This window comes from Palaemon carinicauda, chromosome 5, assembly GCF_036898095.1.
Source record: "Palaemon carinicauda isolate YSFRI2023 chromosome 5, ASM3689809v2, whole genome shotgun sequence".
NCBI lineage: Eukaryota > Metazoa > Arthropoda > Malacostraca > Decapoda > Palaemonidae > Palaemon > Palaemon carinicauda.
Window position 1 is genome coordinate 104,857,902 of NC_090729.1, and position 15,757 is coordinate 104,873,658.

Below are 15,757 nucleotides of genomic sequence, written 5' to 3' on the forward strand. Positions count from 1 at the left end.
GCTTACACCTGTGCCTCTATATCTATTTTGGTGCTATCCTTCGGGTATGGTATGGAGTGGACTATCTGGGAAGTATGCTCTCATTGTACCGATAGTGGAGAATGCAAATTTTCTTTCCAATGTATGATACTTTCTTTTCTGGGCTCCGACCCGTGCCGCCCAGTGAAATGCTCCTTTAGCACCATTTCTAAGGTATATAACTGCTATATATTACCAGAGAAAAAATTGCATGGGAATGCCAGGTTGAACCCAGCTCGCTCACCTGTATAAGGTGTCGATATAATACTGGGGCGTGATAATTCACAACCAGAGGTCTAGCACCATTTAGATATCTCCTGTCAAAATCCCCGAACAGCTAGGTGCCGTTCAACATCCTACTACTACTAGCAATCCCACGCCAGTGACGACACTCCTTACTATAGCACGCAGCTTGTTAGCTGCATTTTGTCTTGTGTGTGAATTTCGCTGGTTTTCTCTGGATTTACCTCAAGATGTCCGACTCCACTGTCACTACATCTAAGTTAAGTACCAGATCTATGAGTTTTGAGATTTTGGAGGGGCCTTGCCCCTTTTTGTTTATATTATTCAGCTTTATTATTCACGACCTTGCGTGGGTCTCTATTGGCGCTCGGCTCCCTCCTCTTTCTCTCTCGGTCGTTCTTAACGATTTTCAATAAGTCCCCCATACTGATTGTTTCTCGTTATGAACCTTATGGTTAGCCACGGTTCACACACCATATTAATTTTATATTGTCCTGTTTTATGATAACAGTTATTTCATATTCATGTGCGTATTTTTGGTAGGTTGGCATGCCTGATCGCCTTCGGCGTTCTTTTCCACATATTATTTTTTGGCTTATTTACGTTCGCACGCCACGAACTTGCTTATCATTTTAACGTCATTTGTATGCTTGCTTTAGTTCGAGGGGTTTTCATGAGTCAGATATTACATTTTAGTTTTCATTTTGTTAGCACTTCACTGACCCTGTGTTCTGTTGGTAGTCCTGCCTACTCCTAGCGCCGTCAGGTTGGTTTTCCTGTCTCTTGTTCGCGCCCTCGTTTGTTTTACGATTGATTTATAGCTAATTTTATTATTATTATTATCATCCAGCATGCCTTCCTATCTTATTTACCATGTGAAAGATTTGACCCAAAAAGTTATTTTCTCGTTCGCTCTAGCCTCAGGGGCTAGAGTTAGTGTAATTGTGGCATTATCTAGGGAAGAGGGCCACATCCGCTTCGCTGACACGGGCGAGCTCACCCTCTTTCCTGACAACGTTTCTGGCCAAGAATGAGTTACCCACTAAGAGATGGGGTCCCTGGAGAATCTGCCCTCTGAAGGAAGATGCCTCTCTGTGTCCAGTGGAGAGTGTAAAGGTCTATCTTCGCAGAACTTCAGACTTCTGGGGAGGACAACTCTTTAAAGGAGAAACATCAGGGTCAAACCTGTCACTTAAACAACTGGTGAAGATCACCTACTTTATTCGCAGAGCGGATCCTGACAGTACACCCGCAGGTCATGATTCTAGGAAGGTCGCCTCTTCCCTGAACTTTTTCCAACTAATGGACTTTGAAAGTCTTCGCTCTTTTACTGGATGGAAGTCATCCATGGTGTTCTTTAAGCACCACGCGAAGCAATTGCAAGAAGTCAAGCGATTATTAGTGGCGGCAGGTAGTGTTCTAAAACCTCCCTCTTAGTGCTGCGAGGAACAGTGAATTTTAGGGGACTTGAAATTCTAAAGGGTGTATATGTTGGCCCTAGTGCACAACTGAGTAGTGATCGTCATCGTGATGACGATATAGACTGTTCTAATATCCCAAGGTAATATAACATAGACTGAACACTAGTGCCGCGTGTTTTGTACACGAGTGTATATTGAGACATTCTCAGAAAGACATTACAATTCCATACAGAAATTGAAGTGTGTGGCAAGTTTTCCATTTCAGGTACTACAAATGTTTCTGTTTATGTCAAGGTGTCTATGTTATTTAACTGATTATTAATTACAAATTTATACTATTTACATGTATGCTAAAATTTTACATTTTCACATGTATGCTTATCCTCATTTATTCATTTAAATAAATGTATAATGGTTTTATGCGTCGTCTTTCGCCCTAAAACATTTAATAAAGACTATGTGAGAGTATTTTTCTACCCTTCTTCTGCATGATATGTGAACAATAATGCTACTTTTGTTCCTACGCTTACGCAAACCTTTCCAGCAAATATAACTTGTTCCGACACTTGATACAAGCTCGGGCTACCGACATGCAATGAGACCTGCATGTCCCCTTAGACTGCTGGGATGGTTCAGTGTAACATGCAACTTCGATACTTTTCCCGAGTCTGATTTGACTCTTCCCTGTAGGGGGCAGGAAGCACTAACATACTATATGTTAAACGAAAACAACTATAACGGTGTTGTCGTTGGTCTCTTAGGTCATAAAGACCAAGGAAATATTGTCTAAAAGTAGAAGGCACAACTGGGAAATCCACGATACTTTAATGCTCTGGTAAACTTCCATCAGGACGACATGGCCTGAGCCCAAAAAACGGATTTTGAGCGAAGCGAAAAATCTGTTTTTGGGTGAGATAGCCATGTCGTCCTGATGGACCCGCCCTCCTTTCTTGGAAAGGCCTTAGCAGGCTCCCTCCTTATCTTACTGTATCTGGAGGTATTGGCCGAACGCTAAAAGGAATGAAGATGGCGGGCAGATGCTACGTCATCCAAGATGGCGACGGGTATGACGTTATCCAAGTACCCATAATAGTAACGGAGGAGAACTTTGTAATGGCTCCTCCCTTATCTTGCCACTTAGTCCACATCGAAGCGTAAACACTATTTGGGGTGTAGATAGCTATGTGGCGTGTCAAGAATACGTCCCGTTATCATGCGATATCCTATAAGGCAACTTTAAGGATATTCGCGCCAGAAGTTAGAATTCTGGAGACCTTTAGTTTAATTCTCTGTAGTCAAATATACCCTAGGAAGCTACTGAAGGAACCTTCCATCAGGACGACATGGCTATCTCACCCAAAAATAGATTTTTCGCTTCGCTTAAAATCCTTTTTATACATCCAAGTAATAACTAACAATAATCATTGTTAGTAAACTGTATGAAACCTCTGTTTTTAACTATAAGATAGTTTGAATAAGTTTGGAAATTGTATTGAGAATATTTTTTATCTATGTGTGCATATAGTTTATAGCAGTAGCTTGAATCAATTGACAATGTTTACATGATCTCAGCTGGGTTCTAATATGCAGTAACAAATCTTATTCAAGGCATCTTATAATAAATATTGGACAAATGTAATTTACATATAGTTTACTAAAACCTATTTGTGTTATTAGTCAATTGGATGAGTAAATGCGTTTGGCATAATATATAGCGGAAACATGATATGGAAACAGCTTTACAGCATTTCATTTTTTTTTTTTTATTTCCAAGACTACAGTAAGTAAAATAACTTGTTTAATATCATCTTTACATAAACCCTGTTAAGAATACTACTTGTTAATTATATGTGGGCATATCCTCAAGAGTGGTAGCTTGAAATTAGTTGATGGTAAAATCAGTAGTGTGTGTTTACATGTTAGGATTTGGGTTCGCAAAGTAAAAGTTGATATCATTTAAATAGAATTATTCCTTGAATAGGCTATTAATAATGAAGATATACCAATAAAAATAGGATAAAGATTATTTTATTACTTTTAAGTAAATAAATATAGAGTAAACACATATAAAGATCTCAGAACTACTTACTTCTTATGGTGACCTTGGCTAACCGAATGCTACTCTAGTTATCTGAATATAGTCCAGTATATCCGAAATCTGTATTAACAGTGTCCGTTGCTTGTAAGGTTCTACTGTGATTGTTGCACCTGTGTGTGACACTTCCTGTCCAACTTCACTGGACATTCACAACATCACACCAATGCACCTCTGCTGTCTGAGAAAGATGGTGAGGGTAGTTATTGACTGCAGGGATTGGGGCAAGGGTAAATGCAGCCGTTAGGTGACCCATAGAATAATTGGTACCTAAATTTCTTGAGTGATATGATTTTGTTGCTGCCCATCTTGCCATATTCTTCCTTTACATGTTGTAGGAGTTCACATTGGCAGCATATAGCATGCCCTAGAGGATACAGAATGACCAACATCTTATCTTGGGGATACAGGTATTCACTGAACCCCATCGATGAAACATATCAACCCTTCCTTTAGTTAAATTGTAGAATTTCAGTATTCTCGGTCTTTCCTTTAAGGACAATGTTGGTCTGTGTGTGTGTGTGTGCTGAGACGACAGAAGCAACAACAGTTTCTTTGTTCTATTGCCTGTATTAGACACACAGGACACCGAAGTCATTTCCTTGGTGTACAGGAAGGCACTCGATCCCAGCTGTCTTATAGCTTTTTCTTTCACCTCCTTTGGTATCTCCTTGCTGGTATGCACTGTCTACAGGGTCATACCACAGTTGTTTAGGTCAGCCATCAGGGGAACAGAAGTAAACCAGGTATCAGTGGTTACATTCCTGTGTGTTCCATGGTAGTTCCCTGTCGGCTCCAGGGTAATGTAACGGTTAAGTGTAAAGGCACCCCTTGGTTAAGTCCCCTGCTTCACCAAGTAAGGGATACTACCAACTAAGTACTTGAACTCTCTATCATTGATGAGCTCCAACTTGAGGCCATACTTAGATAACTTGTTAGGTTAGGTTAGTACATACAAAATGACCATCAACCTCAAAATGCCAGTAGCTATTCGTCAACTCTAAATATGAGGTAGCTTTTCGTCAACTCTAAATAAAGATGTCCTACATTTCCTTTACAGCCGCAAACTTATCAACCTTCTGCTGAGTTTGCCGTGTGTCATTGTTGTCGAATCTTGGACACCGAATAAGAAACCTAAACTGAGCCTATAACATTGCCACACAGTATAGAAACCAACCTGTATCTAAGCTCTAGTTTTCACTGATGAAGATGTGGCCATCATCCTTCTGGCCACTGATGACGTTCATCCCTAGCAGTGCTTTGACTTCTAATAGCATAGTTGGAGCACAAGTGGCTGATCTTGTTGTATATTTATAGGCAATTGTATTGGTCTTGTTAGGCCAAGTCACAATAATTTGGATGATGTCATCACTGAGATACAACCTGAAAGCCTCCTCATGTGACATTGAGGAATGCCTCCCCTGGAGTTGGGCAAGGAGTAAAGGCACTTGTCATGTTCCTGGAGGGAGTCCTTACATTAGATGGGAACTGCAGCCAACAACTCCACCTAAACTTACTTGCAGTGGAAATTGTTGTGGTGTTGAATGTGAGCACGGGTTGAATATCACGCTGGTGTCTTCCCCCCATCAGTGGCAGCAGCAGTAGCTGAAGTACAAGTGATAGATGGTGGGGACATGGTACAGACAGTAGGAATTAAGGGTATGGCACAGTTAGTAGGAACTGAGGATATGGAGCTGTAGGCAGCAAAGGTTGAGGTGGTAGTGAAGTCGGTACAAGGAGCCCGGCATTTAGCTGGTTTGGAGGATAATCTTTTTCCCACTTCTAGTTCATCAACCTCACTTATAACACTTGGATTAATTTTTATCCCCAACAATATTTGATGAATCCACAATGGTGTTTATAATCACAAGTTCATCTGTATCGCTTTTTGCGGGACATGGCTTTTTCTTATAATTCACTCAATCTATTTAATAGATCTTGCTTGAAAAGAAGAAATATTTTATGTAATGGTTCACAAAATGATACTATTATACAGGTAGTAACATTGAGAAAATAACATCCTGACTGTACAAAGTACGGTAACAGAAACTGGGAGAAATTCTCCCCAATGCAATCCATTAAAAAAAAAAAACAGTGAGAGTCAGAGAGCACACCTTCCCTCAACCTAGTCAGACAGGGCACTGAAGGTACTAAGCCCACTAAGCTATCCCCCCCCCCCCCCCTTCAAGGATGAATTACGTCATCATCAAAATTGCTTGGGAGGAAATCACGTTACCATTCTAGGGGTAAAGTTTGAGATTGAAAATTCTTTTCATGAAAGGAATTTCAAAAGAATTTTAGGCGTATTATCCTAGCTAATTTTGGTACATGATACATTCTTAGAATAGCGCTATTCAAAATAAACATACCTGTGTCGTATTATTATTACTTGCTAAGCTACAACCCTAGTTGGAAAAGCAGGATGCTATAAGCCCAGTGGCTCCAACGGGGAAAATAGCCCAGTGAGGAAAGGAAACAAGGAAATAAGAGAAGTCATACACAATTAAAATATAGTATTTTAAAAACATTAACATTAAAATAAGTATTTCATATATAAACTATAGAAAACCTTAACAAATCAAGAAGAGAAACAAGACAGAACAGCGTGCCAGAGTGTACCCTCAAGCAAGAGAATTCTAGTCCAAGATAGTGGAAGGCCATGGTACAGAGGCTATGGCACTACCCAAGACTAGAGAACAGTGATTTGATTTGGAGTGTCCTCCTAGAAGAGCTGCTTACCATAGATAAAGAGTCTCTTATACCCTTACTTAGAGGAAAGTAGCCACTGAACAATTACAGTGCAGTAGTCAACCCAATGAGAGAAGAATTGTTTGATAATCTCAGTGTTGTCAGATGTATGGGGGAGAGGAGAATATGTAAAGAATAGGCCAGGCTATTGGCTGTGTGAGTAGGCAAAGGGAATATGAACGCAACCAGAGAGAAGGATCCAATGTAGTACCGTCTGGCCAGTGAAAAAAACCTAATAACACTCTAGCTGTAGCATGATATAAAATATTGTTAGGCTATCTTTTAGAATCTCTTAGAAATAATCTAGAGGGCTGTAACTGAAAACAGAGGCCATAGATCCATGAATCATTCCCCTTGTGGCCAGAACAGGTCTATTACAAATATTTTCATGTTTGAAGGGAGCCTGAGCTAGTTCCACTTGCTAAATCATGTCAAATGATGGGAATAGGTAAATATCTAGTTTGTCTAGCAAACAACAGGGCAACAACTTTTTAAGATATGGGTTGCAGAAAAGGAGGAAAAAATACGTTTTAGCTTTGCTCAGTTGAGTAAAAAACAGGACTCATCAAAAGTATAAGCTGAGTAGCACCCACCTGTTTATTCCTTTGTCAAAAAAAGATTGGTATGCTTGAAAGTGAAAAAATGGTGATACAGGGAAACAGCTTCACAGGAACTTCTGTGTTCCCTTTCTGAACATAGCATTAACTCGCTTTTGTTCAGTTTACACATGCCCCCCAGATGCTGAAGCCTTGATGAGGAAGGGGGCTTAGGGATTAGCAGCTGAGTTCCAATGAATAGTGGGAACTACTTTCCACTGGACCTCGGTGCCCAACTGTTGATCCAACTAAATCAGTCGGCACTTTCTCTTTTCCTTTTGGTTTTTTCTTTTATTCTCCCATCTCTTCCTTTTGGGCTTGAAATTGTTGACGACTTTGGCTTGTTTAATTACACTTTGGCTGATTCTTTGGATTTTGCACAGTGTGGGATGGACAGCATTCCATATCAACCTGTGGCAATTTAGACGCCATAACCCTCTGGCAGACCCCATTGGGTGCAGACCAAGTTTGTTAAGAGTCGGGCTGCAGTGATCTGGTTTTAAGTCTCCCATATTTGGGGGTAATGGGTGACGCCAGGCATTAGAGCCGCCGGCGGGAGCGGCTAACTACCCCAACTGACCAGTGTACGCCCACCTAAAGAGAGGCAGCCCTTCTCTAATAGAGGACTAGTCCCCGCTGAAGCCTCTTCTCGTGTTGGGCCACATGGGATAGGAGGACTGAAATCCTCCGATAAGAGGTGGATAACCTGACTTGCTTTTTCAAAGAAAACCAACACCTCTGTTGACGACCTGGAAAATAGAAACATGGACCTCGATACAGACAGTTCCAACTCAGGTTCTAATATTGTTACATTAGAACCTTATTCATTTTATGTGAAAAATTATAAGAAAATATTAGAGAAGAAGAGAGAGAGAGAGAGAGAGAGAGAGAGAGAGAGAGAGAGAGAGAGAGAGAGAGAGAGAGAGAGAGAGAGAGAGAGAGAGAGAGAGAGAAAAATGATGACAGTACAGAAAGATATAGAAAAGTAGAAGTATTACCTGGTCACTATGAAATAGTGAACTATGAGAAATTTGAAAATGGGAGTGTAAATGTTTTCAAAGCTAACAGAGAAATAGTTACTATATTTGGAGGGCAGCCAAAAATTCTTCCCCAAGGAAATGGAAGTCTCTTGATAGACACACTATCGCCAATACAAGGTGAAAAATTAAAAACGCTTTCAAAATTGGATGGTCATAGTGTCAAATGCATTTCGCACCCCACTTTCAACCAGAGTAGACGTGTGATATATGCTCCAGAATTGCTGGACATAGAAGAAAAAGAAATTGAGGATGAACTGTAAAATCAAGGCGTTGTAAAAATAGTCAGAATAAGAAAGAGAGTTGGAGGACAGCGTATTCGTCTTGCTAATTTGATAGTAACATTTGATCAAAGCAGATCACCAAATTTTATTAAAGCTGGTTAGCTATATATGAAGGTGAAACCATATATCCCTTCACCATTACGATGTTATCATTGTCAAATGTATGGCCATTTAAGCCAGAACAGAACTGCAAGGAAAAACTGAATAATAAGCCAGCTGTTTGTGCCAACTGTAGAAAAATAATCATGGTGCATGCATAGAAAATCCAAATTGCATAAATTTGTGGGAAGCACACCCAGCCACATCTAAAAGCTGCATAAAGTTTATTTTTGAAAAAGAAATTCAGGCCATTAGGACCATGGAAAGGGTTACTTTTAAAGAGGCCCGTAAAAGAGCTCTTGAAAAGCAGATAAGACCAGGGCAACCTTTTTCAATGGTTCTGAATAAAAAACTTACCAAAGCACACGGACGAAAACTTTATCCCTAATTCTAACATAAAGAAACATGTGAAAGTAGTTAAAGAGGTTGAAAGTCCCATTGAAAATTTATATCCAGAAATTGTAGTAAAATCCAAACAGATACTTAAAGATCTAAAAAATGTTCAAAAGCTATGTATTCCTATTCTAAAATATAGTATAAACCTCTCACAGGCCATGTCCTTGCCTGATCTGATGGAGGTTCCACTTGAAACCAATTTACCTGGTGAACCTGTAGTTGAAAAACCTGATAGCCCACAACCTTTTAATCGAAAAAGAGAGAAACCTCCATCACACTCGCTTCCTACCATAAGAAACATTAAAGTCACGACTTCAAATAAATATGATTTGTCTGCTGATGTTTCTGATCAACTGAGTAAATCCGATATTCAAGTTGAGGTCCACCAGCCTCCTCAATAATTAGATCAAAAGGATACAAAGAAAAAGACAAAAACAAAATCCAATATATCAAGATCCTCTATAGAGATACCATCGGGAAATAGTGTTAGAACAAATATTGCCAATAGGAAGACCTCATCCAAGGTGTCTTCCAGAAAATAAACCATAGTTTTTTCCTCCATTTTGCAATGGAATTACCAGGGTTTAAGGGCGAAATATGATGAACTTAGGCTCCCATACATGAGCACTCCCCTATAATTGTGTCTACAGAAGAGCAAGCTCGATGCTAATACTCCTTGTCCTCGAAAGTATGTTAGCTATAGGACACCATATGATCAACGAGCATGGAGCCATGGGGGAAGACTTGTATACGTTCGTCGAGATGTTCCCCAAATATCTTTTGTTTATCTGTACCCCTCTGCAGGCAGTGGTTGTACAGATTGATTTACGGAGAAAATACGCAATCTGTTCTCTCTACTTGCCTCCAAATGATAACATCTCGTATGACAATTTAGTAGAGGGGATTAAAAAACTCCCACAACCTTTTCTCTTACTAGGAGATCTTAATAGTAGACATCCTTTGTGGGGTGATGTTTTGGCAAACGCAAAGGGGTAATATTATATCAATTTTGGAGAATGAAGATGTAGGACTCCTTAATACAGAAGAGCCCACACGCTTTCATGTACAGACAAGTACCTTGTCCTGCATTGAGCTATCAGTTGCAAGCTCTAGCTGTCTTCTCGATTTTAATTGGAGAACATTAGATGATTGTCATACTAGTGATCATGCACCAATCATTATAAACACCAATAATGGTTCTCCTTGATGGAGATCGCCACGATAGAATCTTGCTAAGGCGGACTGGGATATATTTCGGGAGCTAAGTGAAATAGAAGGGAATGCAGAACAGTTGGAAAGTGTTGATTATGCCATAGACTTACTTGGAACTCTTCACACAGCAGGAGTTAATTCCATTCCCAAAACAACTGGGATATTCAAACTACAACCAGTCCCCTGGTGGTCATCAGAACTAACTGCCCTGCACAGAGCCACAAGAAAGTCTAACTTAATTGCGCAGGCTCCGTACTGACGAAAATATAGTCATATACAAGAAATGTAGAGCACTGTTCCGTCGTGCCATGAAAGTAGCTAGACGCCAGTCTTGGGTGTCATTTGTTTCGTCCATTAACAGTAGAACACCAACATCTTATGTGTGGAGGAAAATGAGAAAGATAGCAGGCAAAATCACCCCAAACTCACCACCAGTGTTAAGGGTAAATGGCAGTATGTAACTGAAGTAACCGAAGTTAGTAATGCTCTGGCTGATCATTTTTCAAATGTATCATGCAAGTGTGAAGCAGCTCCTGGTCACCAGCATATGGGCATTGAAGAAAAGAAATTTTTAAATTTTGCAACAAGAAAAGAAGTCATACAATTCTCCTTCTACTGAAAAAAGAGTTTGATTCTGCACTTGCTACGTCTACTGATACATCCCCTGGACCCGATAGAATTCCATATGCAATGATTAAACATGTACATTTTAATACAAAGTTATTTATTTTAAGCATTATTAATAGAATATGGCATGATCATAGTTATCCAAGAGTTTGGTAACTAGCCATTATTTTAGCCTTTTTAAAACCCAGTAAGGATAAGTTTTTAGCAGCAAGCTATAGACCTATTGCACTGACATCTTGCTTATGTAAGATCATGGAGAAGATGGTCAATGCAAGGTTGATGTGGCACCTTGAAAAGAAGGGTATTTTATCACTCATTCAATGTGGATTCAGTAAAATGCACTCAACAACTTGTGTTGATACGACTTGAGTTGTCTATTTGTGAAGCCTTTACCTCCAAACAGCACCATGTAACAGTTTTTTTTTATCTTGAAAAGGCATATGATATTGCATGGAGATATGGTATACGTGAAACCATTCATGAATTGGGTTTAAGAGGAGAGCTACCACTATTTATTCAGTAATTTTTTTCACATAGAGTTTTAAGTGAGAGTGGGGGAAACTCTATCAGAGAGTAAATGTCAGGAAGCAGTTCCCCAGGGTAGTGCACTAAGTGGGACTCTATTTGCACTAGCAATTATTGGGATATCCTCAGTCATTCCCCAAGGTATCCTCTCTACACTATTTGTGGATGATCCCTCTATATCATATGCTGGGGGCAGAATGGCAATGGTTGAGAGAAAACTACAACTCGCAGTTGATAAAATTATCCAAGGGGCTGATATGAATGGGTTTAAGTTTTCATCAAGCAAAACTACTATTGCCCACTTTTGTCATATCCGGGGATTACATCCAGACCCGGATATATACATGAAAGTACAATGGATCCCATGTGTAGGGGAAGCTAAATTTTTAGGATTGATTTTCCATTGTAGGTTGACCTGGGTCCCACACTTTAAGGCATTAAAAAATTAATGTCTTGAGGCTCTGAATCGTTTAAAAGTATTGTTCCATGCATCATGGGGGACAGACCATATAACTGTTTTAAGATTATATTACTTATGGGTGTGGAATATACTCCTCAGCCACCCCAAGCCAGTTAAAGATATTAGATTCAATACATCATGCTGTTATTAGATTGTCCATAGGAGCATTTAGAACCTCACCTATTCCAAGTCTCCTTGTTGATGCTGGAGAGTTGCCTCTAGACCATTACCTAATGTCTTCCATTATTTGTTATTGGTTTAGGTTACAGAGACTCCCTAACTCTTTAGCCTTTCAGACTGCAAGCCTTGTAAGGCACTCAACATACTTTTGAGTTGCACCCAAAATCTCAACCTTATGGCTTTCGGGTAAAACAATTATTAAACGGTTGATATAATTAGAGGTAAGGTGCTTCCGTTTAAGATATCATCAACCCCTTCGTGGAAATTACCAGAGATATCTTTTTGTAAATATTCTATTAGTGTTAAGAAAAACATGACTGACTTAAAAGCTTGGTCTCTTTTTATGGAACATTTTTTGGAACATAAGGAATCCACTTTTATATATACTGATGGCTCCAAATTTGATGCTGGCATTGGATTTGGAGTAGTTATTTTAACTCTAGAGGGTCACTTCCTCCAATATCTTCCATATTTACAGCAGAATTATATGACATAACTTAGCGCTATTGAGAAAATAGTGTTTAAAAAGGAGGGCAATTTTACCATTTTTAGTGATTCAAGAAGTGTCCTTCAAGCTTTAGAAGTTTTTAATTCTAGTAACCCTTTAGTTATAAAGATTTTAGAATGGCTTTTAATCATTGGCCTGAAAGGTATAACAGTTCGATTTTGCTGGGTTCCGGCCCACGTAAGTGTGTCTGGAAATGAAGAGGCAGATACACTCGCAAAGAGTGCTGCAGCACAGTTGCTACCAAGAAGGTATACCATTTTTTGTAATGATTTTTTACCAACAAATAAGAATTTAATTATAACAATTGGCAACAGCATTGGGATAGTTTAACCGAAAATAAGATGAGAGAAATTGCGATTGTTATATCCCCTTGGAGATATAATGGGATGCCCCGAAAATGTGAGACTACTCTGTCGTCTCCGCATTGGTCACACTCGGGTGACACACGAGTTTCTGCTGGCTGGCCAACACCAACCATATTGTTACAACTGTTTAATACTCTTGACTGCGAGGCATGTGTTGACTGAATGCTCTACTTATGGCACAGAAAGAAATAGATATGTTAGAGGCTCGGGATGAAGATGGCAGGTTCATCCTTGCCAAGATCCTTGGATATAATGTGTCGCACAATGATAGTGGCATTTTTAAATTTATTTCAGGGGCAGGTCTTCTTAATGCTATTTAACTTTTATAACATATTTATCTTTCTGATTTTAATTGAATATTCTCTTAATCTTTATTTATAATAAACGATATTGGCGTCAATAACCTTCGATGTCAGGATGCCAGGGAACTCCAAATCAATCAATCAATCAGTGAACATATGGATGCCATTGTTTACCCACGCTCCCAACTTTTTTCACCTATCATACCTTGTGAAGTAGTTTTTGTGTGTCATTATGGGCAAAAGGAAAGATTTAAAGCCTGAACTTATTGGCCAGATAATTTGTTAGAAGAATACTGACCAACAAAGGAAGGAAATAGTTAAATAGACTGGTGTTAATGAATGAAGTGTGGAGTAGTAGGTAGCTAAGTATCGGGAGGGATGAAATTAATTGATTGAGGGATTAACAAAGAATACTATTTTGAATGGCACACACAAATATTGAACTACCTCATGGAGACATGTACCTTAATATTAGGAAAAGGAATTGTGGAAACCTGTACCCTAATATTAGGAAAATGAATTATGGAGACCTGTGCCCTAATATTAGGATAAGAATTATGGAGACCTTTACCCTAATATTAAAAAATGATTATGGAGACCTGTACCCTAATAGTAGGAAAAGTATTATGGAGACCTGTACCCTAATATTATGAAAATAATTTTGGAGACCTGTACCCTAATATTAGAAAAGTGATTATGGAGACCTGTACCCTAACAGTAGGAAAAGGGTTATGGAGATCTGTACCCTAATGTTAAGAAAAGAATTATGGAGACCTGTACCCTAACAGTAGGAAAAAAATTATGGAAACCTGTACCCTTATATAAGGAAAAGGATTATGGAGACCTGTACCCTAATGGTAGGAAAAGGATTATGGAGACCTGTACCCTAATGGTAGGAAAAGGATTATGGAGACCAGTACTGTTATAGTAGGAAAAGGATTATGGAGACCTGTACTATAATAGTAGGAAAAGGAATAGGGAAACATATACTTTGATAAGTAGGAAAATGATTATGAAGTCATTTACCCTAATATTAGGAAATGGATTATTTAAGACCTTACAGCTGTGTCCAGGCAGTATATCCTTTTGTGCTCAGAAACTTTGGTTTCTAATATGAGACATTCATCTGAGATCCTTATAACTGGTTTTAAGAAGACAATGACTTTGAAACGGGAGGCCATTCCTAGTGTCAGGAATGGCGGTGTATATTAGGACTAAGTACCCTGCTTCTCATAAGTCCTGCCATGAATATGTGTGTCATGAGATTCAGGTAATAAAAGTTTGTGGCAGACATAACAACTTCTATTTGTGTTTGAACCACGAGTCCAGACATGGATGATTCTATCTCCGATTGTCTTCATACCATTATGGCTAAGATACAAGAAGATGATAGAAAGGCCTCTTTTGTCTTTGTTGGTGATTTTAATGCTTACCATAGGGAGTGGTTAAGTTCCGTTTCTCCTACTGATCGCCATGGCTCAAGAGCTTTAGACTTTGTTTCTGAATCAGACTCTGAGCAACTCATAAGTGAAGCTACTTACAGATATGGTAACTGCTTGTACCTCACATACATCAATTCCCCTGGCATTGTAGCAAGTAAGGTTGGTTCTCCAGGTTGGACATCTGGTATTGCCTTGATTTCATGAGTAGTGGAGATTGAACAGCCTGTCTATGATGTATCACACTCGATGTAATGAAAATCTAGTCAACATAATTGACAGGCTTTTCCCTTTTCATGTGTTAAGATAACGAGTAAAGGACAAACCCTCGTTCAATGATGATTGGAGGCTTGATTATTTGGAGAAGCAGGAGTCTTATCATCTCTGGAAGGGGAACAGATCAGATTTCACTTAGAATAAGTATATTCAGCTTAGAGCTTTTGCTGAGAGATTTTATGCTTCAACTGAAAAGGAATACAATTTAACCATACCAAACCCTTTCTGGTACAACCCAGAAACATAAGTTTAGGACTACCATTAAATCTGCAATCTTTGGTGTAGATGGAACAGTTCCTCCTTTACTGAAACCAGATGGCTGTCACTCACAGTCCAAAGGAAAAAGCAACCCTTTTGGCTGATGTGTTTGATAGGAAACAGAGTAATGAGAAGCTGTATCTTTTCATGTTTTCCTGAAGCTAAACTAAGTAGTTTAGCATTAGGTCTCGTAAAATTAAAGCTCTCTTAATGGACCTTGATGCTTGTGGAGGTGATTACCCAAATGGGATTTTTCCTTTGTTTTTTGTAAAGACTGCAGATTTCTTAGCTCCAAAGTTAACGGTTATTTTGTATAAGTTAGCAAGAAAAGGAGCATTTAGCATTTGGAGAATTGGTATTGTTACTCCATTATGTAAATGTGCTTGTGGTAATTCAAACCCAACTGACTACCGCCCAATTTCCATAGCTCATGTCATTTAAAGTTTTTGAAAATCTGATTTTAGTGCTGCCTTTGACGTGTTAATCATTAGGCCTTTGTTTTCATACTCCATAAGTTGGGAGTGGGTGGGTCGTTTCTTAGCATCATTATTGAATTTTCAAGTAATAAATCGCAAAGAGTTATTGTTGAAAAGCACCATAGTGAGTATATGAATCTGGTAATTGGTGATCCTCAGGGTAGTGTTCTTGGCCCATTATTTTTCATACTT

General features: G+C 39.1%; 1 protein-coding gene across 1 annotated transcript in view; it reads left to right on the forward strand.

Annotated features, from left to right (window-relative positions):
- LOC137641382 (RING finger protein 17-like) overlaps window positions 1-15,757 on the forward strand; it is a 1,982,860-nt gene that overhangs the window by 1,121,623 nt on the left and 845,480 nt on the right. The gene's annotated exons all lie outside the window — the stretch shown is intronic.